This window comes from Phyllostomus hastatus, unplaced genomic scaffold (genome assembly GCF_019186645.2).
Source record: "Phyllostomus hastatus isolate PE091 unplaced genomic scaffold, TTU_PhHast_1.1 phas_contig_16, whole genome shotgun sequence".
In the NCBI taxonomy this organism is placed as follows: domain Eukaryota; kingdom Metazoa; phylum Chordata; class Mammalia; order Chiroptera; family Phyllostomidae; genus Phyllostomus; species Phyllostomus hastatus.
Genome location: NW_025333643.1, coordinates 12,778,309 through 12,803,669, shown reverse-complemented (window position 1 = coordinate 12,803,669; position 25,361 = coordinate 12,778,309). Strand labels below are relative to the sequence as shown.

Sequence of the window (25,361 nt, the reverse complement as noted above, 5' to 3'; positions counted from 1 at the left end):
CCATGGGCAGAGTTTACAAATAGATGATGACTGAAAGAAGATATTCACCATGTCAAAACTGACAAGGGACTAATATCTAGAACATATAGGGAACATCTGCAGATCACCAAACAATAGACATATAACTCAATAGAAAAAAGATGAAAGTCATGAAAAGGCAATTCTCAGAAGAAATGAAAAATAACAAAGTGTAGAGGGGCTCAGACTTGCAAACATTAAGATTTAGAGAAACGCAATTTAAAACAGCAATGAGATATCACTTCATACTTACTAGACTGGTCCAAATTGGAAAGATGGGAGTTGGCAGAGATGTATGAAGTCTCCTGCATTACAGGTGAGAGCTTAAATGGGTGTAGTCTTTTGGAGAACAAATCATGGTGGCACTGAGTCAAATTACCTGCATACTGCCTATTTCAGTGGTTCTCAACTAGGAGCTATTTTGCCCAACAAAGGCCATTTGGTTATGTTTGGAGGCATATTTGGTTATTACATCTGAGGGCAGGAGTGATGCTACTCACATCTAGTAGCTATAGAAGTGCTATAAACATCCTGCAATGTACAAGGACAACACCCTACAACAAAGAGTCATCTGCCTTTTCACCTGTGATCCAGCAACCTCACTTGGGTACAAACTCAGAAAAAATCCTCACACAGAACCACCAAAGGCCTGAGTGAGAATGCTTAGTGCAGTATTATTGGTGTAATGGACATTTAGAGGTGATATAAGCTTCTAGTACTTTAATGGACACATAGGATGGAATACATGTAGTGGACTACTGGGATGAGAAGCCACAGACTAGGCACATTATATAGCAGTGTGGATAGATTTTAACTCTACTCTACTGAAGGAAAAAAATATAAGATCCATATTGAGATCTATTGAATAATTCCATGTTTAAATTAATTACTACATACACATGTAATCACATTACTTACAGGAACTTGTATAAGAAAAGAGTATTGTTCAAATGTATCAGAGTGGGTTGTCTATGGAGTAGAGTTGGGGGTCCTCCAAGACAAGGTTAGGCAATGTGAAATGGGTTATTGGTGTTCTAAACACCTCTGGGTCCAGAAGAAACAGAATGAAGTCTTCAGGTTTCATCTTCTGCCAAGTGTCTGGGTTTTTGAAGATAGGACCCTATGTAAATGGCCTGGTGATTAAAATGTTGCATGTGATAGGAAATCTTCAAAGTGGCCAGTCTTTACTCTGGCCATCAGGAATGAAAGAGTCTGTTCTGAGGACATCGTCAGAAATTACAGGGGTACATATGCAGGCTAATAAAGTGAGGGAGAGCTGGGTGGATTAGATTTGAGGGCAAAGGAACCAAAAATGTCTTAGCCTGGTCCTCAAGGCCCTGTGTGTTCTACCCCAACCTATCTCCCCATACTTGCCTCCACTCACTGCCCTCCTTGCTCACTAGGCTGCAGCCACACTGGCCCCATTTCAGTTCCTTGACTGTTCCACACTCTTTCCTAGGGTTTGTATACATTGTCCCCTATGCAGAGAATCCTCCCTTTACCCTTTTTGAGTAGGTATTCCCTATAGTTCTTTCTGACTGCCCTGTCAGTCTCCTTCATCACAGTTCATTCCACTTATAATAGGGTACTTTGTTGGTTATCTGTTTCATCAGATATTAGCAGTGATTGTGTCTCATTTATTCCCTATGAGACCATCAGGATCTGGAATCCACAGTGCCTGGAACATCATAGACAATAAATATTTGTTTAATGATTTTGTTTATATTAGTTATTGATTATTCTTTTGAGTATCATACTAGTGGATTATTTGAAGTTATTTTTCAATATCAGAATATTCTCTCCTAGCAAACATGCTTTGTGGATTCCTTCTTTTGTTATGCTTTTACTCATTGATCTAGCACGTGTTTATCAAAGCATACTGTATGAAGAGGAGCACTCAGCTAGTTGCTAAAGGTCTTGAGGTGAACAACAATGGCATGACCCCTGACTTTACAGGACAGGTAATTATGATGCCTGGGATGAGGGAAGAATATTGTAGGAGCTGATGAATGGGGCACATAGCCTAGGCCCTTGGGGGTGTACACAGGGAAGGGTTTCTTGAGGAAGTGTGGTGACATCTAAGCTGATTTCTGGAAGATGAAGCCTAAGTAGGTAGACCAAGAGGAAGGAACTAGACCAGTGTCCCAGGCAATGGAAACAGCACAGGCAAAGGCTGGGAGGCAAGAAGTTGAGCTTGTGGTTTCAGTGGAACTCCATGTGTGAAAGGTTCAGGTAATACTGTACAAGCCAATTCTAAAAGCAAACAACAATGAGAAAAGAGCAGAAAACATGGATCCTGGCCCCACTTTTTTCTCTTAACTTACTATGGGTGAATCATATCACCTCCCTCAACTCCAGTTTGTATTATGTATGAAATAGGAAAAAAATAACACCTAACTTCTTTTCCTTTAAAGATATTGTGCAGATTGTTTGAGGGCTTGAACATAAAAACTCTGTGAAAGGAAAGATAGTGTTTAATATCAAGATTGTGTATGGAATTCCTTAAGAAAAGACATGATTGATATGGCAAATTTCCTCTGAAAAGTTCAAGTAGTATTAAGTTGATCTAATATCTGTGATGTCAATGTGGTAGCCACTAGCTACCTATGGTTGTTTAAATTACAATTAAAGAAAATTAAAAAGCAGTTCTTCACTTGCCCTTGTCACATTTCAAATGCTCAGTAGCCACATGTGGTTAGTAGCTACTGTATGAGATAGTACAGATATAGAACAAGATTTCTATGTCACAGAGTTCTGTTGAAGAGTTATGGACAATATTCATTTTAATGCAGGTATTGTAGGCTTCTGAAGTCTTAACATATTTACATTCTTTAATGTAACCATTCTTTTAGGAATTTATAGCCTATGGAAACAAATGGGCAAATATGTAGGGATCTGGGTTCATGTATGCCCACATTTATTAAAGAACCATGGAAGGAAAGAAGACATTCAGTTGTCCAGTAGTGGAAGTTGATTACATAAATAATGATGTGTTGTACCCATACATGTGTTTACAAATACATATATTTACATATACTAATAATAGGATACCAGATATCCATTAAAAGGGATAATGCAGATAGGCATGTATTTTCATTAGAAGATATTCTACAAGTATCGCTGAGTGAAAAAAAGTCAAGTTGGTATATACAGTGTACATCATTTTAGGATGTGTATGTCTGTATGTTGTGTTTGTGGAGGAGATGGGAGGAGATAAAGGGTATATGAGAGAAATAGAAATATTTGAAAGGATATTTACAAGGGCCTGAAAATTGTTTACTTTTAGTTGATGAGATCATAGTTTGTTGTTTTTATTTTTTCTTTAGAGTTTTTTTAAGGCTATGAATTGTGTGTATGTAATCAAACAAGAAAGAAAAAGGAGTCAAAACATTTGCACATGTCTGAATATGAAAATGCCTGCATGAGCAGACTATTAAGACAGATTTTCAAAATGTTCAGTAGTTGCCTGATGGTTTGCAGACATGCCAGTGAGTTACACATATTTTGTGAGGAGATGGATTTGTGTCTTTAAAATCTTGTCATCATGGATTATTCAGTGTGAAAAACATCTTTGCTCTAGAAACCTTCCCAGTCCCTTTGGCACTAGGCTTGAAAAATTGGAGAAGTGTTCTGTACCTGAGATGCCCTCACTAGTAACATATTTGGTGTATCTGAAATTGTGTTGAAAAGGTTTGTAGGCACATTTCCCCTGCAGTTTTGGGGATCAAAAATTTGGCCAACTAATATCTTACCACAAAACCCCCGTGATTTGAGGCATGGATGCCAACCAACTTGTAGGATAGCTAAGTGGGGACTTTCATACTTTGGTTGTGTCAAGAGACAAATGGTCCTGGTGTGAGCTCCCAGGTGTTGAATTGCAACCCCAGAACTTCACAGCCAACCATAGCTTTTTGAATACCAGGCTACCTAATTTAACATTTATACATATTTGCACTAAGTACTCTAAAATTCATGGCTTAAATGTAAATCCACAGCATGGCACTCATGTTCTAAACATTTTCATGTCATAGTTCTGTCTTATGAAAGACAAGATGGCTTATGGAATTGAGGAGCCAGAGTCTTCCTGACTTCTTGAGTGTCTGTGCCAGTCTGAGGGAGACAGGGAATAACTGCTCCTGAGATTTACATGATGGGTGGCAACTTCGTCCAAGGAGGGGTCCTGCCATGTGGAATGGTGCTGGAATGTTTATCTTTCTAAATTTAGGCTTTGGAGTGAGATGCTTTGGAAAACAGAGAAGAACCCATGCAAAAATACAGGGAAATTGAGAACAGAAAAATGAATTTTGCTTAGGATGCCCCTTTTGCATCTCAGTTTAGGCATAATTAGCTGTCCCTCTACCCTCGACTATTTCCAAAAGCTACAGAATTCAGTAGGAAAGGCAAGGCTGTACTGAGAAACGCAGCTGCCATTGTTTGACAGGAACATGTGCAAATATCTTACTCATACCATGTTTTCTCTAGAAAACTAAATAAATTTAAGAAATCAGTCAAAATTCTGAAAATTATATTAACTCCAAGTTTCATAGGAGTTTGTGATTTGATTATAAAAGTTGATTTAAAAGTTGAAGTTCACACCTGGCTGGCGTAGCTCAGTGGATTGAGCACGGGCTGCGAACCAAAGTGTCGGAGGTTCGATTCCCAGTCAGGGTGCATGCCTGTGTTGCAGGCCATGACCCCCAGTAACCGCACATTGATGTTTCTCTCTCTCTATCTCCCTCCCTTCCCTTTCTAAAAATAAATAAATAAAATCTTAAAAAAAAAGTTGAAGTTCACATTTACCACTGGATCTTTTCAATAGAGAAAACAAAGGGAAAATGAACAGTAGAGTTGTATTTTTCTCCTCAGTTTCAAATAGACAAATTTTTGAGCCCTGGCCAAGTAGCTCAGTTGGTCAGAGCATTTTCCCAATATGCTGAGGTTGCAGGTTTGATCTCCCATCAGGGCATCTGCAAGAATCAACCAGTGAATGCGTAGGTAAGTGGAACAACAAAGCAATGTCTCTCTCTCTCTCTCTCTCTCCTTCTCTCTCTCTTTCTCAAATCAATAAATACAAATTTAACAAATTTCAAATCCATTGTTTTTCCACTCCAAACCACACAAATACTTTATTTCTTAGATTTGTGACCTTTAAAGATTAATCTCTCTGGGCCTCAGTTTTCTCACCAGTGGAAAGGGAAAATCAGACAAAACAAGATACTTTTTATTGTATTTTGTGTGTTTTTTTTTTAATATTCTATATCTGCCCTGGCTGGCGTAGCTCAGTGGATTGAGCGCAGGCTTAGGAACCAAAGTGTCCCAGGTTCGATTCCCAGCCAGGGTACATTCCTGGGTTGCAGGCCATAACCCCCAGCAACCGCACATTGTTGTTTCTCCCTCTCTCCCTCTCTCTCCCTCCCTCTCTCTCTCTCTCTCTCTCTCTCTCTCTCTCTCTCTCTCTCTCTCTCTCTCTCCCTCCCTCCCTCCCTTCCCTCTCTAAAAATAAATAAATAAATAAATATTCTATATCTAAAAATTTTATTTATTTTTTGTATTTGATTTCATCTTTATTGTATTTTTTTCCATTACCATTTCATCCCCTTATACACCCCTGCACCAGCAATCACCAAACTGTTATCCATGTCCACAAGTCCTTTTCCCTTTTTGCTCAATCTCTCTACCACCCTCACCCCCCCCAACTAGCTATCATCCAGCTCTCCATCTATGAGTGTGTCCTCATTTTCCTTGTTAGTTAGTTTATTCATTAGATTCCACACATGAGTGAAATCATAATGTTTGTCTTTCTCTGACTGGCTTATTTCACTTAGCATATTGTTCTCCAGGTCCATCCATACTTCTTTTTTTTATAGCCTAGTAGTATTGCATTGTGTAAATGTCCCACAGTTGTTTTATCCACTCATTACATCCAGCTCAGACATCTCATCAGTGCTGTCTGGCTCAGCGTCCCCCCATGTCTCAAGCTGATTTAACTCCATTTCATCGTGGCGTAGGGATTATTCAGAATTGGCAATGGTTAATTTCTGATGAAGGTCAGGTTGCCTAAAATCTAGTTAGATGTAAATGGATTATGAATATAAAAATAATTGTGATAATTTTATTTACAACTCTTTTGGAAAGAGGTCTTCCTAGGACACTTTTACTTTCCCACGTCTCCTGCAAAGACAGTTGCTGAATGAGCCAGAAATAATGCTTACCACCAATGAGTTAGGTTTGGAGGCTGGTAAGAAATTCAGCCTTCCACTTAGATAAAGTTTCTGAGCATCTTCCAGCCAGTGTCACCAGCAGCTGTGAGTACCCAGAGCTTGTTTGCTGTTCCATTGTGTCTTCCATGTTCTCTCTGCCATGATTGAAGACCCCAGCCATTTACTTAGACGGGGGCTTCCAGGAAGACAACAGGTGCTCAGCAGCCTGACTAGGATAATTTGTTAGGTTTTTAGTAAACCTTAGATTTTTAAATGATGGTGATATCTCAGGTTTGTTTCTGTTAGCTGGATGGGCAGGGAATGCTGAGAGTTCAGTTCCAGATCCCTTGGTGCTGACGCCTGAGTCCCCTCCAGCCTGAAGGCAGCCTTGCTTCTGACAGCCTGGTGTTCAGAGGTCATTTTACCACAAGATGCTGTTATTTGTGTATAGGAACTGGATTCCTAGAGCAGTCTAAATAAACCTGAAGAATCCTGAGAAACCCATGTGTTAGTTAGGGTAAGGCTATGCTGTTGGTCTTCAGGAATATATGTTTATTTCTCTTTCTCATAACATTTCCAAGGTGAGGAAGAGTCTAGATTGATAGGGAAGTTTGGTTGCCTGCCATCTCTCATGAATCCAGTTTCCTTCCATCTCACTGCCCCTTCATCCCCTAGCACAGGGGTCAGTGAACTGTGGCCTGAAAGCCAAATTAGGCCTTCTGATTGTTTTATAAATAAAGTTTTATTGGAACACAGCCATGCCCATTTATTGCATATTGTGGGTATTTCTGTGCTAGAACAGAAGAGTTGAATCATTGTGGCAGGGACCATATGACCCCAAAGCTGAGCATGTTTGTTAACCCTTTACAGAAACATTTTGGCTACCCAGCCTTGGTATGGCTGCAGTTCGGTCTGGGCCACATCTCTCTTGTCTAGGGCAGATGTTCCTTCTTGGAGCTCATTTAGCCCCAATACATCTCTCCAGTAGCATGCTCATATCTTTATTATTATTGCTCACTTATATACCTGTTTTCCATGCTTAACTCCATGAAGATGGGGATTACATTAATCTTACCCATTGCACTGTCTTGGGACGTAGCACAGTGCCTGGCACATAGGAGCCCCTTTAGATATATCTGCTGAAAGAAGGAGTAAGGTAAATACTGTAGTGAGGTAAGTACTACCGGCATTTCTCATTTAACAGGTGAACACAATGAAGCTCAGTGAGGATAAGTCATTTACCTCTTGGCTACTAAGTATCCATTTGTCATTTGGCTACTTGGGGCACAGTCCAGGTCCGTTTGCCTTCAAAGCTCATACTTGTTACTTTAAGCCACGTTTTCTCAAGCTTGTCACTGGTGGCATTTTGGACTGGATAATTCTTTGTCAGAGGTGGGGATGGGGGCTGTCCTGTGCATTGCAGGATATTTAGTAGCCTCCCTGGCTTCTACCCACTAGATGTCAGCAGCATCCCCCTAGTTGTAACAAATGTCTGCAGACATGGTCAAATGTCCCCTGTGTGGCAAACATATCCCTTATTTAAGCAGATGAAAAGCACTAGGCTGAGTTCTACTGCCTGTCAGTTTTGATTTAGTGATCCAGGAATCCATGAAACCCTGCCTCATCTTGGTGGCGACTGGGATTCTTCTCTCCTTGGGGGTAGTGACCCTCCTCTTGGCCCAGGTTACATGCTCCTACTCCCTGAATTCTTCCTTGATGCAGCCTTCAGATAGCCAGCCTTTCTTTCTGTGTATACTCCTACTCTATGCTGTTTTTTTTATCACTTTCATGATGCTTCATACTAAACCTAGGTGTTTCACTGCCTTTCTCCTCATAGTAGACTGTGAGTTACTTTGGCATAGGGATGCATCTTCCCTAGTTACCACCTATTGATGATACAAGGCAGCCCTTAGTCAGTAGTTGTTGAGTTGAATTGCAGCCATCTGAACCAAACAGGGCCTGAACACTAGCAGGGAAGTAGCAAGGAGGAACTGTGGATAGAGTCTCCTGCTGGTGTAATCCCATGGGACCATTTATTTAGGGTTTTCTAAATCTGGAGATAAAGCTGCCATCTCTGAACCAAATTAAATAAATAAACAAACAAATAAATAAATAAATAAATATTTTAAAATTTATATATTTCTCTCTCTTCCTCCCTCTCTTTGTTTTTTTCTTTTTTATTGTGAGAAAGCAATAATTTCAGGACACTGCTGGGTAAAGGGTGCCATTATTCCCTGTGAAATGCACTGCTAAGTGATATTATTGCACAACCCCCAGCCCTCTGCCTGTTGGTGGGACTCTTCAGTCATTTTAATAGCCCTGAACCAAGAACTGGGGTGTTGATGTGGTAATTAGGTACAGATGACAGAAGGCTCAGTTCTGAGTTGTGTGGCCTCAGGCAAGTTATTGAATCTTGCTGAGCCTCCATTCAGTTACTCAACCAATATTTATTGCACATCTACTATCTGCTATGCACAATTGTGGATATAGCAGTAAATGAAATTTAAGGGATTCCAAAATCTGAATCCGTTATGGAATGGAGACTCTAATGGACAAAGATAATAAACAAATTAAATACATTAAGCATATAGTAGATGACATGGCAATAAAATTTACCACAAAGAATTAAAATATACATCCTTGGTATCTGTTGTGCAGGTTAAATGAGCTTATGTATACCACCCATATAGAATAGCATAGACATGTAGGTGCATAATTAAGGTTTGTAGGGTCCTTCTCTTCTTTCCTGAATTGTTTCACCTGTAAAGTGATAAAAATATTGCTCTTATGTGTGTGGGTGGGGGGAGGCGCTAAATGTAAGTAATCCTGATACTAAGTGGCCTTCTTAAGTGACAGCTGCCTTCAGACACCAGGTCCAAGGAGAAAGTAGATGCCTGCCCTCAATAAAACAGGCTCTGACTAAAGCCTGTTTTTAGAATGATGGTGACTATTTCATTTTACCAGTTATTGCTGTTGACTTTTAAGATCCACTCCTGCTGCAGAAGGTGACTGGTTTCTGTTAGCCACCAGACATCAGGGTGGCAGAGAAGCTAAGCACAGGCTTTGGAGTCAGCCATGTCTCCTGGTTGGAACTGTGTCTCTGTCACATCTTCACTGTGGGTTGTGGGGCAAGGAGCCTCAGTTTTCACATGGGACACTGAGAGGATTGAAAGAGGTAAGATAAATAAACCAAGTAAACTAATTGTGTTCACCTAGCAAAGCCAGTAGACTCCTAATCGTTTTCTCTGCCTCTTGGATTGGGTGAACACTCATTCACCAAAGTGTTCTTTTAAAAAGCTAATTGACAGCATCATATCCCCTTGTCTTGATAAAAGTTTGTTCTCCTAAGCAGCATACCAGGAGAACCTAAAGGACATGGCACATTTAATGGATGCACACAGCTTTTTTCTAGGAGTAGAACCAAAGCTGAAAATGGTTGCCTGCAAAGGTAACCTAGATACAGAGAGATAAACTGGATAATTGTGGCTGCTTCTCTAGATCCCATGAGGCAGTGACAGATTAGATTATTGTTGTTGAAATTTATTTACTTATAATTACTTCAATCTTTTAATCTCTTTGAGCATGCTAACTTTCTAATATTTGAAAATATATTACTTGTAAAAATATCTGAGAACCACTGCAGAGTATAAAGATTATACCCAGAGAAAATAGTTTGATCTTGTATTACTCACAGTGAACTGACAGCAATTACCAAAGGGATGTGCTAAGGACTGTAGTGAGGCCAGTCAGAGCACTAAAGAGTTTTAGAGCATTTAATAATGTCTGTCACTGTGCTGGAAATAAAGAGTAAGACTCAAGTTCAAGTTTTGCTTTTCCTACATTTACTTGTGTGCTTTAGAAGTTGCTAGAAAAAAAGAGACTAAATCATTACTGTGTCTCCTGCAATCAACCCCACCGTGGTGCTGGCCCAACATCTGTTCTCAAAATGAACCAATATTCCATGACTATGTTTACAGTCTGAAACACCACTACAGTTCACAGTTGTTAACTGTATAGATAAATATTTATAAATTGAGCTCTGTGCAATTTCATTGTGAATTAAAAAGTATTGGCAGTTAAACTGATATAAATCAAGGGAGGACCAGATACAAAATATTCTTTGATCTGTGCTAAAAAAAATGCCCTTGCAAAAACATTACCAGGATCTCATAGTAAATATTCATCTGTTGCATTTACTTTTGATTAGAAGATTTTCATTGAAAATCAGTGTTTCCCTTATTTATTATTATGTTTTGGAAGTCTAGCATAAAGTTTCCTTAGCATTCTTTATCAACGTTCTTCTCAGTAAACTTATAAAGTGCTACATATACCTTAATCTTGACATTCCAGTGGGAGATTGGAAGCTTATGGGAAAAAATCACTTACTTTATTTTCTCGATGTCATAAAAATGTCATTAGAAAATTTTACAAAAACAATTACTTAATTTTACTAAAATTACAACAGAAAGGCTTAGAATAGTAGGCAGTTAATTATCAACATGAGGCCTAGAGAGAAGAATATAGTGGAAATTTCAGACTATTGTACAATTGTTGCTGATCTTTCTTTGATGCCAGACATGACCTTATCAGATTTGTTTAGTATCACCAGAGTTCTCATATTTTTTCCCTTGCTTCAGAACAATGGAGTTCAGAGGTCAAGAATACCTACATTCCACATGAGCAAACTTTTCATCCTTTGAAATCATAATGATGAATAGTCAACAGCCAGCCACACTGTATATCCAGGAGGAGAAACCAGAACCCTGAAGCTGGTATGGGCTCTTACAGGCTGTGATGCAGGGGTTGTTTGTGAAAATAAATTGTCTGTGGCTTTGTGAGACTTTGAGACAATAGGGAGGTTAATCTTCTTTGTAGAAGGTGTCCAACTTTTTGTTATTTCATCAGAAAAAATTCACTCTAGACTCATTGATTTTCTCAGCTAATAACTTGATTTTTCCAAGTAAGGTATTTGAGGCTTTCTAAAAGTTTTGTTTATAGGCTGAGTATTTCAACATAGGATAGAAGTATATAATGCTTAATAAAATTGTACAGGTCACTATGCAAACCTAATATCTCACTCCTTTTTTGAAATGAGGCATTTTCCACTTTTAAAAAAATATTACTCAGCTATGATGCTCTTTGTATATCATCTATTAATTGTATCAAAACCAAGATGATTTTGATAAGCTATATTTTCTCAGTGATATAGGTTTCCCACATTGTAGTTTCCCTACCTGGGCGATCTCATTCATCCCAACTCTGATTTCCCTTCCCCGACCCTTGAGATCACTATTATAAATAATATCCTCATTTATTTATAGATAATGCATAAGCAAGCCTCATATCTTGGAACATAGTTGAAACTTTTGCATTTGTTAAGAACTTATTGGGGAAAAGAATATTTAATTTAGTAGGCAGTTAATATTATTTGTGATATTAAATTTGTATCTATAAATTTATAAGGGAGTAAATTTACCTGTTTTATTATTTTTTGTTATTATTTTTTAATCATTGTTCAAGTACAGTTTTCTCCCTTTTACTCCCAATCCAGCTCACCCACCCAAACCTCCCCACTTCCCTCCCATTACCACCCTCCCCCTAGTTTTTGTCCATGTGTCCTTTAAATTTGTTCCTGTAAACCCTTCCCATTCTCCCCTGAAATTCCCTCTTCTCCCCCCTCTGGTCACTTTCAGCCTGTCCTCTATTTCAGTGTCTTTGGTTATCTTTTGCTTTGGTTATATTTTGCTATATTTCTTTGTTTTGTTGTTGAGGTTCCTGTTAAAAGTGAGATCATATGGTATTTGTCTTTCACTGCCTGGCTTATTTCGCTTAGGATAATGCTTTCCAGCTAAATCCAAGCTGTTGCAAAGAGTAGGAGCTCCTTCTTTCTTTCTGCTGCATAGATTCCATTGTGTAAATGTACCATAGTTTTTTGATCCATTCATTTACTGATGGGCATCTTGGTTGCTTCCAGCACCTAGCTATTGTAAATTGTGCTGCTATGAACACTGGAGTGCATAGGTTCTTTTGGATCGGCGTTTCAGTGTTCTTAGGATATAGTCCCAGCAGTGGAATTGCTGGGTCAAAAGGCAGAACCACTTTTAGTTTTCTGAGGAAATTCCATACTGCTTTTCATAGTGGTTGTACCAGTCTGCAGTCCCACCACCAGTGCACTAAGGTATCCTTTTCTCCACAACCTCTCCAACACTTGTTGTTTGTTGCTTTGTTTATGATGGCCATTCTGACTGGTGTGAAGTGGTATCTCATTGTGGTTTTAATTTGCATCTCTCTGATAGCTAGTGATATTGAACATGGTTTCATGTGTCTTTGGATTTTCTGTATGTCCTCCTTGGATAAGTGTCTGTTTAAGTACTTTGCTCATTTTTTAATTGGGTTGCTTGCTTGTCTTCTTAGAGTGCAGTCGTGTAAGTTCTTTGTATATTTTGGAGATTAAACCCTTGTCTAAGGTATCATTGGCAAATATGTTTTCCCATACAGTTGGTTCTCTTTTTATTTTGATACTGTTTTCCTTAGCTGTGCAGAAGCTTTTTATTTTGATGAGGTCCCATTTGTTTATTCTTTCCTTTATGTCCCTTGCTCTAGGGGACATGTCAGTAAAAAAGTTCCTGCGTGAAATATCTGAGATTTTCCTACCTACGTTCCCCTCTAGGACTTTAATGGTGTCACATTTTGTATTTAAGTCTTTTATCCACCTTGAATTTATTTTTGTGTAAAGTGTAAGTTGGTGCTCAAGTTTCATTTTTTTGCACGTAGCTGTCCAGTTCTCCCAACACCATTTGTTGAAGAGGCTATTTTTACTCCATTTTATGTTGCTGCCTCCTTTGTCAAATATTAATTGACTGTGGAGACTTGGGTTTATTTCTGGGCTCTCTGTTCTGTTCCATTGGTCCATGTGCCTGTTTTTATGCCAGTACCAGGCTGTTTTGATTACAGTGGCCTTGTAGTATAGTTTAGTGTCAGGTATTGTGATCCCTCCTACTTTACTCTTCTTTCTCAGAATTGCAGCAGCTATTCGGGGGTTGTTTATGGTTCCATATAAATTTTTGAAGTGTTTGTTCTATGTCTGTGAAATAAGCCATTGGTACTTCAATAGGTGTTGCATTGAATGTGTAAATTGCTTTGGGTAGTGTGGACATTTTGATGATATTAATTTTTCTAATCCATGAACACGGTATATGTTTCCATTTGTTTGTGTCTTCCTTGATTTCTTTCCTGAGTGTTATATAGTTTTCTAAATACAGGTTTTTTACCTCTTTGGTTAGGTTTATTCCTAGGTATTTTATTTTTCATTTTTGCTATTTCAAATGGGATTTTTTTCTTGATTTCTGCTTCTGCTGTTTCATTGTTGGTGTACAGAAATGCCTTTGATTTCTAGATATTGACTTTGTATCCCACTGTTTTGCCAAATTCATTTATTAGGTCAAGCAGTTTTTTGGTGGGGTCTATAGGATTTTCTATGTACACTATCATGTCATCTGCAAACAGTGACAGTTTTGTTTCCTCCTTTCTGATTTGGATGCCTTTTATTTCTTTTTGTTGTCTGATCACTGTGGCTAAAACGTCCAGTACTATATTGAATAGAAGTGGTGAAAGTGGACAGCCTTGTCTTGTTCCTGATCTTAGTGGAAAAGATTTTAGTTTTTGCCCATTGAGTATGATGTTGGCTGTAGGTCTCTCCTATATGGCCTTTATTATGTTGAGGAATGCTCCCTCTATTCCCACTTTGCCGAGTGTTTTTATCATGAATGGGTGCTGTACCTTATCAAATGCTTTTTCTGCATCTATTGATATGTTCATGTGGTTTTTGTCTTTGATTTTGTTTATGTGATGTATTACATTTACTGATTTGCGAATATTGTACCATCCTTGCATCCCTGGAATGAATCCCACTTGGTGATGGTGTATGATCTTTTTAATGTATTGTTGGATGCGGTTTGCCAATATTTTGTTGAGGATTTTAGCATCAATGTTCATCAGTGATATTGGCCTGAAGTTTGCTTTTTTGTTGTGTCTTTATCTGGTTTTGGAATTAGGATGATGTTGGCCTCATAAAAAGAGTTTGGGAGACTCCCATTTTTTTGGATTTTTTGGAATAGTCTGTGAAGGATAGGGGTTAGCTCTTCCTTAAATGCTTTGTAGAATTCTCCTGTGAAACCATCTGGTCCAGGGCTTTTGTGTGTTGGGAGTTTTTTGATTACTGCTTCAATTTCTTTTGCTGTTATTGGTCTGTTCAGGCTTTCTGCTTCTTTTTCATTGAGTTTTGGAAGATTATATTTTTCTAGAAAGTTGTCCATTTCATCTAGGTTTTCAAATTTTTTGGCATACAGTTCTTCGTAGTAATTTCTTACAATCCTTTGTATTTCTGTGGTATCTGTTGTAATCTCTCCTCTTTCATTTCTGATTGTGTTTATTTGGATCTTCTCTCTTTTTTTCTTGATGAGTCTGCTTAAAGGCTTGTCTATTTTGTTTATCTTTTCAAAGAACCAGCTCTTGGATTCATTGATCCTTAGAATTGTACTTTTAGTCTCTATGTCATTTAATTCTGCTGTGATCTTGGTTATTTCCTTCCTTCTGCTTGCTCTGGGTTGTCTTTGTTGTTGTTCCTCGAGTTCTTGTAGACGTAGGGTTAGGTTGTTTGTTTGAAATGTTTCTATCTTTTTTAAGTGGGCCTGTATCACTATGAACTTCCCTCTCAGGACTGCCTTGGCTGTATCCCATAAGTTTTAGGTTTTTGTGAGTTCGTTTTCTTTTGTTTCCAGAAACCTTTTGATTTCTTCCCTGATTTCATCTTGACCCATTCATTGTTTAATAACCTGGTATTTAATCTCCATGATTTTATGTGTTTTGGGTTTTTTTCCTTGGGGTTGGTTTCTAGTTTCAGTCCCTTGTGATCTGAGAAAATGCTTGGTATGATTTCAATTTTCTTGAAATTGTTGAGGCTTGTTTTGTGTCCTATTATGTGGTCTATCTTCGAAAATGTTCTGTGTACATTTGAAAAGAATGTGTATTTTGCTTCTTTGGGATGGAGGGCTATGTATATATCAGTAGAGTCCATTTCATCTAGGGTATTGTTCAATGCCACAATATCTTTGTTGATATTTTGTTTGGAAGATCTGTCCATTTTTTATAGCGGGGTGTTAAAATCCCCCACTATAACTGTGTTGCTGTCAATATGTTTCTTGAAGTCCTCTGAGATTTTCTTTATGTATTTGTGTGCTCCTATATTGGGTGCATATATATTTACAATGTTTCTGTCTTCTTGGTGGATTCTTCCCTTGAGTATTATGAAGTGACCTTCTGGGTCTCTATGACCCTTTTTTGGAAGTCTGTTTTGTCTGATATGAGTATTGCTACCCTGGCTTCTTTTTCCTGTCCATTTGCTTGGAGGATTTGTTTCCAGCCTTTCACTTTCAGCCTGTGCAGGTCTTTTTTATCCTGAGGTGGGTCTCTTATAGGCAGCATATATGTGGGTCATTTTTTCTTATCCATTCAGCTATTCTATGTCTTTCGATTGGAGCATTTAATCCATTTACATTTAAGGTTATTATTGATAGGTACTTATTCATTGTCTTTTATATACGTGTGTTCCTCTCTGTTTTTTCCTTCCTTTCCTTAAAGCAGTCCCTTTAGAATCTCTTGCGGAGCTTGTTTGGTGGAGGTGTATTCTTTTAGACTTCTTTTGTCTGGGAAGCTTCTTATTTGGCCTTCTATAGTGATTGAGAGCCTTGCTGGGTAAAGTCGCCTTGGTTGCAGACCTCTGGTTCTCACTACTTGGAATATTTCTTGCCATTCTCTTCTGGCTTGAAGTGTTTCCATTGAGAAGTCAGCTGTTAGCCTTATTGGGGTCCCTTGTATGTTACTTCCTGTTTTTCCCTTGCTGCCTTTAATATTCTCTCCTTGTCTTGAGATTTTGCCATTTTAATTATGATGTGTCTTGAGGTGAGCCTCTTTTGGTTCCTCTTGATTTGAGCTCTCTGTGTTTCCTGGATTTGTGTGACTTTTTCTCTCATCAAATTAGGGAAGTTTTCCATCATTACTTTTTCAAATAGGTTTTCTATTCCTTGCTTTTCTTCTTCTCCTTCTGGTATCCCTCTTATACGGATATTATTACGTTTCATATTGTCTTACATTTCTCTTAATCCCTCTTCATTCTTTCTGAGCCTCTTTTCCTTTTCTTGCTCTTTCTGAGTTTTCTTTTCTACTTTGTCCTCTAGCTCGCAAATCCAATCTTCTGCTTCATCACTCCTGCTTTTCCTTCTTTCTACTGTGTTCTTCAGTTCAGAAATGGCATTCTTCATTTCCTCTTGGCCCTTGTTGGTAGTTTCTATTTCCTTTTTCATGTTTATATAGTTTGCAGTGAGATCGTTGTAGCTTCTCTCTAGTTTCTGGTAGCTCATTGTGAGTTCATTGAGCTTCCTGATAATCATTGTTTTGAACTCAATATCTGATAGTTGAGTTGCCTCCATTTCATTTAGCATTTTTTCTGAGGCTTCCTCCTTTCCCTTCATTTGGGGATTGTTTCTTTGTTTTCTCATTGTTCGTGGGATTCTTCTTGTTAGCCTCTGTTTCTTAAATTGATCTGTTCTGGTTCCCTGTGATTATGGTGTGAACTTCTGTGGTAGAATACCTGTGAGATTCAGTGGTGCAGTCTCCTTCATGTATCCTGGTGTTCACAACTTCCCCCTACTCTTTTTCGCAATCAGTTGGAGGAGTAAGGCAAAATGGCTTAAGACAGCAAGACAGTATTCTATGATATTTACATTAGCAGCCAGTAGAGAAGAGGTGGGATATCTTTTGGCTACTTATAGTGTTAACCATGATCTTCATCCCCACTAGCCACGTTCTAGAAAGGATGGAAAGAAGGTAAGACTCTTATTGGGGATGAAAGGATTGTTATTTGGATCTAGAAAGCTGTGAGGCTGTGGGAGGTTAGATTCTGATGTAGGGTTGGGATAAAGATTAGTAAATAGGAGTAGTGTGTAAAAGAATAGAGACAACCCCCACAATAGTATAGTTCAGGAAATTGCGAAGTGGGCTGAGATCAGGTAGGGGTGTTGAGTAGTATTTACAATTGTATGAACTAGGTCTTATTTACAGTAATATTAAAGCAACAATCATGTGGCAGAATCTATGAGATCTAGCTAACACGAATAGGGAGTATAGAACCTTGAGAGGTGTACTAATGGAACACAAATGAAGGATTGTAACTTATCAACACACTGTGACTGAGATAACAAGGGGAACCTATCAAATGACAGTATAAGCAGCCAAGCAAAGAAGATTATACAGAAAGAGAAAGAATACCAAAACACTATTAAAATAAAAATATCAGAAAAGTGAGAAAAAGATAATACAGATTTGCAGTAACTTGCAAGCTCAAAAAAAAAGGGGGAAAAAAAGCAGAAGATGGAGTGCAGGAGAGATAAATTTGGAGTGGAAGGAATAATACTAGGATGAATGGAAGAGAAACATAAGGGATTGAGAGATATAAAAATAATAAGAATTGAAAAATCAAAAGACACTTAAAACACAAGATAAAATCAATCAATCAACAACAGCCAATAACAAACAAACAAACAACAACAACAAAAACAAAAAAAAACCCTCTTGTTGGTTTCTAACTGGCCAGACCAGTTTTTCTGGTCTTGCTTGGCCACCAGGCTGAGGTAGGTTTGAAATGCTTATCACTCTTCCTCAGTCAAAACTCAGGAAATCTCTGGGGTACTGTGTCCAGGGCCTGCAGGATGCTCTCCCCTGAGCCAATCTGACTTTCCCCCACAGAACCTTTGTCTCTCCCAAGCACGCTCTCTGGAGCTCACTGCTGGGGTCTCCTGGGCTCTGGGGCCCCACAGAGCTCCTGCATCTTTTCTGGGTTCACAATGCAAGCTCCAGGGATCACAAGGAGATGTGCCCTTGCCCCAAATTTCACTGCAGCAGGCACTATGTTCTCGGGGGGGCACTTGCATCTTTCTGGATTCATGGTGCAAGTTCTGGGGATCGTAAAGGGACGCACACCTCCACCAACCTTTCAGTTTCCGGCTCTAGGAACCCTCTAAGTGCTGCGTCCCTTCCGGGTTCACAGCTTGAGAGTCAGGATTCCTGAGGGGACGCAAGCTTCCACAGTTCACCCCGCACGCTCCAAAAACCAGAGAATGCCCGCGCCCTTTCCTTGTTCAGGGCTTCGAGGTCTGGGCTTTCCACCGATCCACACTCCCACCGGGCTGGGGGTGAGGGTGCGTGTTCAGGCTGTCCCTGGTCGTGCCAGCTGGAGGCACTCACTTCTCCCAGGGCTATGAGTGGGCACTCACAGCCCCTGTGCAATTGTCTCCCAGTCCAACTCCCCTCTCTGTGCCTTCAAGCCATAAGGTCTCCCCTGGTGGTGTTCAACCCCCATTGTCTGGGGAGGGAGTAGTGACTCCGCTCTCCTGGTGCCCTAAGGCAGATCTGGTAGCACCAGGCCTGGGGACTCCAACTCCCCTGGTCCCTGCACTGATCCCTGGGTCCCTGTTGTCCTGAAGCAGTCTCCTTACCGTCTGTTTTTTCAATGTCCGCTATAATTTTTGATGTCCTGTTTTCAAAAATGTTTCAGTAACCTAGGCCACTTGCTCTGTTCCTCCGCCAATCTGCGAGTTTCTCTCCCCTGTACAGAAGCAGAGAATCACGCTCCCTCAAGCAAAGCCGCCATCTTTTGCACAAATTTACCTTTTTATACATTATAAATATATACTGTGTATCCAATACAAAATTCATTTAGACTCTGTTTCAACTCTAATTATATTGGCTATGTGTTGATTTCATCCTGAGACTTCTTCCCTTTTATATTCTGTAGGGTAGTGATTCTCAGAGTAAGGTCCCTGGACCAGCAGGATCAGCATTATTCAGAAACCCATTAGAAATACAAATTCTTGGGCCTTACCCCAGTCCTACTGAATTAGAAGTCCTGGAGGCTGGGTGCAGCCTTCTGTGTTGTAACAAGCTTTCCATAGGACTCTACATTTAGAAGAGCCTTGTGCTTGGTTTAATGGTTCTGCTGTCACTCTCTGGGAACTCTATAATTTTTTGGCAACAGACCCACATTTTCATTTTGCCCTGAACTCTCCCTGATTATGTCCAAGCCTAACCCCAAATGATGCCCATGCACACGCAGACTTTGAGAACCACTATCTTTGAGAAATATTCAGGTATCTGGTATCTGGTAGTTGGTCACTTGATTATAAATAAAAGCCTATTAAAATTGCACTAAGAAAATTGGTCTTGAGAAATGTTAGTCATTATTTTTCTTAACTTAGTAACCTGGGTTTTAGACAAACTGTTTTGCTCTTTCCTGACTTTCTGTAGCATGTGCCCAGTAGTTACAGCCAGAAATAGAGTGCTCCTTAATTTTTATATTCATCCTGGATTGACTTCTTCCTGGTTATCCTGAGCCTGTGAGGTGCTGCCAAACAGTTTACCAGTGTTGTTAACACAGCGAATTGCCACTGTTATCTTATAAAGGGATTAATTCCAAAGATGTGGATATAGTGTAGAGGAACTGTACAGGAAGCCAAGGCTGCAGTAGCAAAGATGTCACTACTTCTAGGCCCAAATGAACAAGAGAAGTGAGGTTCTCAGAATCTGGAAGAAGAGAGCATCAGATAAAGCTGTTTTGAGAGGGATAATAGCCTCCTGTCAAGGGACACAGCCAGTGTGAAGTGAACTTACAGGGTGGGAACCAAAGGGATGCATGCACTTCTCACGTCCATGTCTTGCAATTAGTTTGGTTCTGCTGGAAACCTGGGGACACAGAGCACATTGATGTGATCTGTATGCATCAGCCTGTGGGGAAGAAAGCAAAAGAAGAAGCATGGAGTTGGATCTAGAGGGACAAATGGACAAAGTCTAGCATGGTTCACTCCATTTGCCTCATAGCATCTACTCTCATCTTTTCTTCCAGTGTAGAGTTCATGTCCCCCAAACAGGAGAGATGTGCAGTCACCACATCCCCCGAATCGTTGCGAGGCAATGTCAGTGTAGTCCTATTCCTATCTAAAACTTGAGCTATCGCCAGTCTTGTAAGGTAGCAAAGGGTGAAAATTTAAAAACAAATTACTTATAAAACAAACTATAACTGCTGTAGCCTCATCTCTATAGCTGGCCATAGTTTCCTTCTTTGGTACCCATGATTTCCTTCTTCCACTGCCTCTTCTGTGATCCTCTTACTTTTTCTGATGCTTCAGTTGCATAGGGTTCTACACTGAATAGAGTGAAACACACCTTCTAGGAGCTTCGTTCCTATAAGATGTAAGTCCTTTATGAACTTGACTTTATTGGGCTGTCACAGTTTTACACTTTTATTTAAGTTTACCCCAGTGAATGCTTCAGTTCTACATATCTCCTTTCTTTTTTAAAAAAAGATTTTATTTATTTATTTTTAGAGAGGGTAGGGAGGGAGAAAGAGAGAGAGAGAAACATCAATGTGCGGTTGCTGGGGGTCATGGCCTGCAACCAAGGCATGTACCCTAACTGGGAATCGAACCTGCGACACTTTGGTTCGCAGCCCATGCTCAATCCACTGAGCTATGCCAGCCAGGGCTACATATCTCCTTTCTATACCCTTTGCATAGCAGTAACGGTAACCCCCTCCCCTGACTGTTGTCTCAATGGAATGAGGAGCCCAAAATAACCAAGGGACAATTTCAGCTTCTAATTCATCACTCCATTATAATGTTCTTTGGTGGAAGCAAAATGTTCTTCTAGTGAGTAATTAGGTGTTTTAATGAGAGGTGCCACCTCTACTTTCTCCTCTCAGATTCTTGACCTATCTACCCTTCCTGTGGTAGAGATGGCATTAATATCTTGGTCTGTGATTTAAGACATTTGCTGTATTTTTATAGGACAGTATCTCAACCCCTTTGGGTGTTGTCTCCCAGCTGGTACTAGACCAATATTTCTAGGTTTGGGGCCCATTTATATACTTTCTTAGCTATAAAATGTGTCCCATGGTTAGAGGTGATGTTGTGTAGAATATCATGTGATAGATAAGGTATTTTGTACGTCCAAGAATTTTGATCCTGCAGAAGTGCAGAAGAAGAAAAGGAAAGTGCATAAATATAAATTTCCTATATTTTATTATTTTATTTTTTAAATATTTTTAAAAGATTTTATTTATTTATTTATTTATTTTTAGAGAGGGAAGGGAGGGAGAAAGAGAAAGAGAGAGAAACATCAATGTGCAGTTGCTGGGGGCTGTGGCCTGCACCCCAAGCATGTTCCCTGACTGGGAATCGAACCTGCAATGCTTTGGTTCGCAGACCATGCTCAATCCACTAAGCTATGCCAGCCAGGGCAAATTTCCTATATTTTAAAGCAATACACTGAGTTCTTCAAAGTCAGAGAAGTTCAATGTCATCAGTCTCTCCCTAGGTAGTAAATACTACATCCTAGGACTGGCCTTTGCCATGGGTAGGTTTGGTATTCAGCTGTTGCAGTAGCTGGATCAATTTTGGTGAGAAGAAGACTAAAATTGAGCTGTATGTGGCCCCTATCCTTACCAGTGTGGTCAATGAATTCCCTCTTCTAGACAACATAAAGATGATTAAACATGTTAGATCTATCTATCACCTTCCTATAGACATGTTCTCATCCAGTACTTTAATAATTCTTTTTTAATCAACAAATTATGCACTATTTTAGGCAATTCTAAGCAACCCTGTATATAAACTATTTAAGAAAATAATGTCCTTTGTCTATCATTTCTTGTTACAGCTCAAACTTTCCTTCTCAGTTTATAATCCTTAATGCTTTTAAAAGTTCTTTTAGTGTAAGTATATTGATGATAAAGTCATTCAAATTTTGTGTTTCTGAAAATGTACTTATTTCTCCTTCACTTTTGAATCACCCAGTTTTAGGTTGATAGTTATTGTCTCTCAGCAACATATTATTCCACTAACTTCTGGCTTTCATGATTTCTATGAAAAAGTCTGCTGTCTGGCTAGTAGTAAGTGACTAACTTTCCTCTGTGATTATTCTAAAGATTTTTTGCCTCAATCTGTGAACTTACTACAATGTATAGGTGTGAATTTTATTTTATTTACTCTACTTTATATGTGTATAAATTTATATCTTTCACCACTTCTGTATAATTCTCAGCCATTATCTCTTCAAATATTACCTTCCCCTCCATGTCTCTAGTTTCTCTTTCTGGGACTCCAGTTACATGTGAATTAGACTTTCCCTTTCTGCCCTCCATGTTGCTTAACATCTCATTCTTATTTTTTCTCTTACTATCTTTGAGATGCATTCTGGGTAACTTCTCTATATATTCCAGTTAACTCATTCTCTCTTCAATTCCCTCTAATGTGTAGCTAAACCCATCCATTGAGTTTTTTTAACTTAACAATCATGTTGTTTTTATTCCCCAAAGTTTAATTTGAATTGTTCAAATCTTTCTAGTCATCTTTAACAGTTTCTCATTGCATGCTCATTTTTATTTAATTACTTCATTTGTCTCTTTAAGCATATCTTTAATAGTTATTTTATATTCTGGAATTAATAATTCTAATATCTGAACACATTGGAGATATATGTATAAACGTGCACTTATTCTTATGTATTCAATTTTCTTTCCATCTTTGGTGATTTGTTTCTTCAAATGCTTGGTAATATTCAGGGATTTATATTTGACATGTCTTGGTAGAAACCCCAAGTTACTAAAATAGAGAAGTTTTTCTCTAGAGCGGATTTATTTCCGCTCCTTCTGGTAGCAAGGGGCTACTGCCAAACCAAGGACCACTTTCTTTTCTCAAGAATCCTGGTTTAATCAGGGCATGCACATTGAGTGCTTCCAACTCACCACTGATCTCTCAATTGTACAAATGACCTTGGTATTTGCTGTTAGAGTAGCCTCTTCTGTTTATGTGGGTTTCCAGCACGCTATTCTGGTTTCAGCTCCATTCTAGAGTTTTGTTTGTTTATCCAAGTCCTTTATAGGTTTATCATAGTTCTCATGAGCCCAACAATGCAATAAAAATTATTCTATCAAAGGGCCCTTTATGTTAGCCATGAGGCAGGGAGCAGAAGTGTTTTTACTTCCTGTTCTCAATGTATTAATATAAATAATTTCTGAAAAATCTTTAAATATTTTAAGTTTATAAATTTTGTTTTTACCATATTTCTGCATCCTAAATTATCTAAGATTTTCAATTTAACTCATCTTGCAAAGATTTTTATGTTAAATTCCATCCTTTACTAATTCCCATGGATATAGAAGATGGTTTACCTTTTTTAAAACTTAAAATTTATATTTATTCCATTTTTTTGAGAATATATGTATCTTGAAATTCAGGGAGACTTCAGTTTGAGTTACTGTATTTTATGTGGAATCTAGAAAGAAGAAATTTCTTTTTAACTGATACAGAGAAATTTACCTCAATTCCCCACCTCCTCCCCAAGCTGCAATTAAGCATTGCTGCTGAAGATTGTATTATTATTTTTTAAGAAAATGGATTTTATTTTCTACAGCAGTTTTAGGTTCACAGCAAAACTGAGTAAATGGTACAGAGAATTCCCCTCTACCCTCTGCTCTACCCTACTATCAGCGTGGTGAAGTTGTAACAATTGATGAATCTACATTGACACATAATTATCACCCAGAGTCCATAGTTTAATTTAGGATTCATTTTTGGTGTTGAACATACTTTGGATTGAAACAGATCTTTAATTACATGTATCCACCATTGTAATATCATACAGAATAGTTCACTGACTTAAAAATTCTCTGCAATCAGCTTATTTATTCTTATTTTCCCTACCCACCAACAACCACTGATATTTTTACTCTCTCCATAGTTTTCTCTTTTCCAGAATACTGTATGGTTGGAATCATAAAGTATTAGCTTACCTTTTATGCTGTTTTATTTAAACATTTATGGAGGGCTGCTTTATTTGAGTTGTCATACTCTTTCTTAAAGCACCAGATAGTAAATGTTTTAGACTTTCAGATTTGTTGAAGCTACTCAGCTCTGATCTTACAGTGTGAAGTAGTCATAGACAGCACACAGATGAATGTGGCTTCATTTCAATAAAACTTTTACTACAGAAATAGGCAGTGGGCACATGAGTGTAGTTTCCTGATACCTGATCTATTCTAAACTCTGGATCTCCTTTCTTTTATATATATATATACATATTGGATCTCCATTGATATTCACTGACCTCTTTTTGGAGGTTATCCCTACCCACCCAGTCCAGTGAAGACACAGTGGTCCACTTTCTTTTTTTTTTCAAAAAGCCAGACTTTGCCTTCTTAGAGCCTTTGTACATTCTGTTCCTCTTCCTGGAATGTTCTTCCACATGTCTCGTATCTGATTCTCTCACCATAGCCTTCAAGATCATAATCTAAGTGCTTCCTGTTTCAGAGGCTTTCCTTGATTTCCCTCTATAAATCCATTTCCCTTCACTTCTCATTTTATTTGCCAGAGTTCTGTCATTTCATTTTGAGCACTTATCCAAATCTAAAACTATTTCTCATTTGCTTATTTAGTATCTAACTTCTCAATTAGACTGAAAGTTCTATGAGGGCAGGATCCATGTATATTCTGACTATGTACCTAGTACCTAACACAGTTCCTGAAAACAGTAGCTACTCTGAATAATTGACTGATAAGTGAAGCAACCCTGTGAGGCAGGAGCTATTACTAGCATCCACCTTTTACAGATGAGGGGTCTTAGGTTCCACAGAATTAAATAACTTACCTAAAGTTTTATAGCTAGAAAGTAGTGGACCCCAGATTGAATCTGAGGTGGGTCTGTTTGCTTTCAGGCCCTGTGCTGATATCCAGCCCCACTGTGGCCTCTTGGTTTCTTGGTTATGTGCATAGTTGAAGAACAAAGCCACCCAGCTATTCTTGGAGACCTGTCAAGGGAGTGAGAGATGGGGGGTGGAGAGGTGAGGTTACAGAAGCATGGTGTTAGTATCAAATGAACTGACTCAAGTTAAATAGGAAAAGGATCAGTTACTTAATTGCAAACAATCCCACTGTTAAGGTATAGCTTTATGATTCAGAGGTCAAAACAGTTTTTTGCCAGCGGGATTCCAGTGTTCTTATGGTGGTGAAGGGAAAGTAAGTAGGAAGGCTCCATTCT

At 38.8% G+C, this 25,361-nt stretch overlaps 1 protein-coding gene across 4 annotated transcripts in view; it reads left to right on the top strand.

Moving 5' to 3' along the window:
• ERC2 (ELKS/RAB6-interacting/CAST family member 2) overlaps positions 1–25,361 on the top strand; it is a 943,617-nt gene that overhangs the window by 634,992 nt on the left and 283,264 nt on the right. The window lies entirely within an intron of this gene.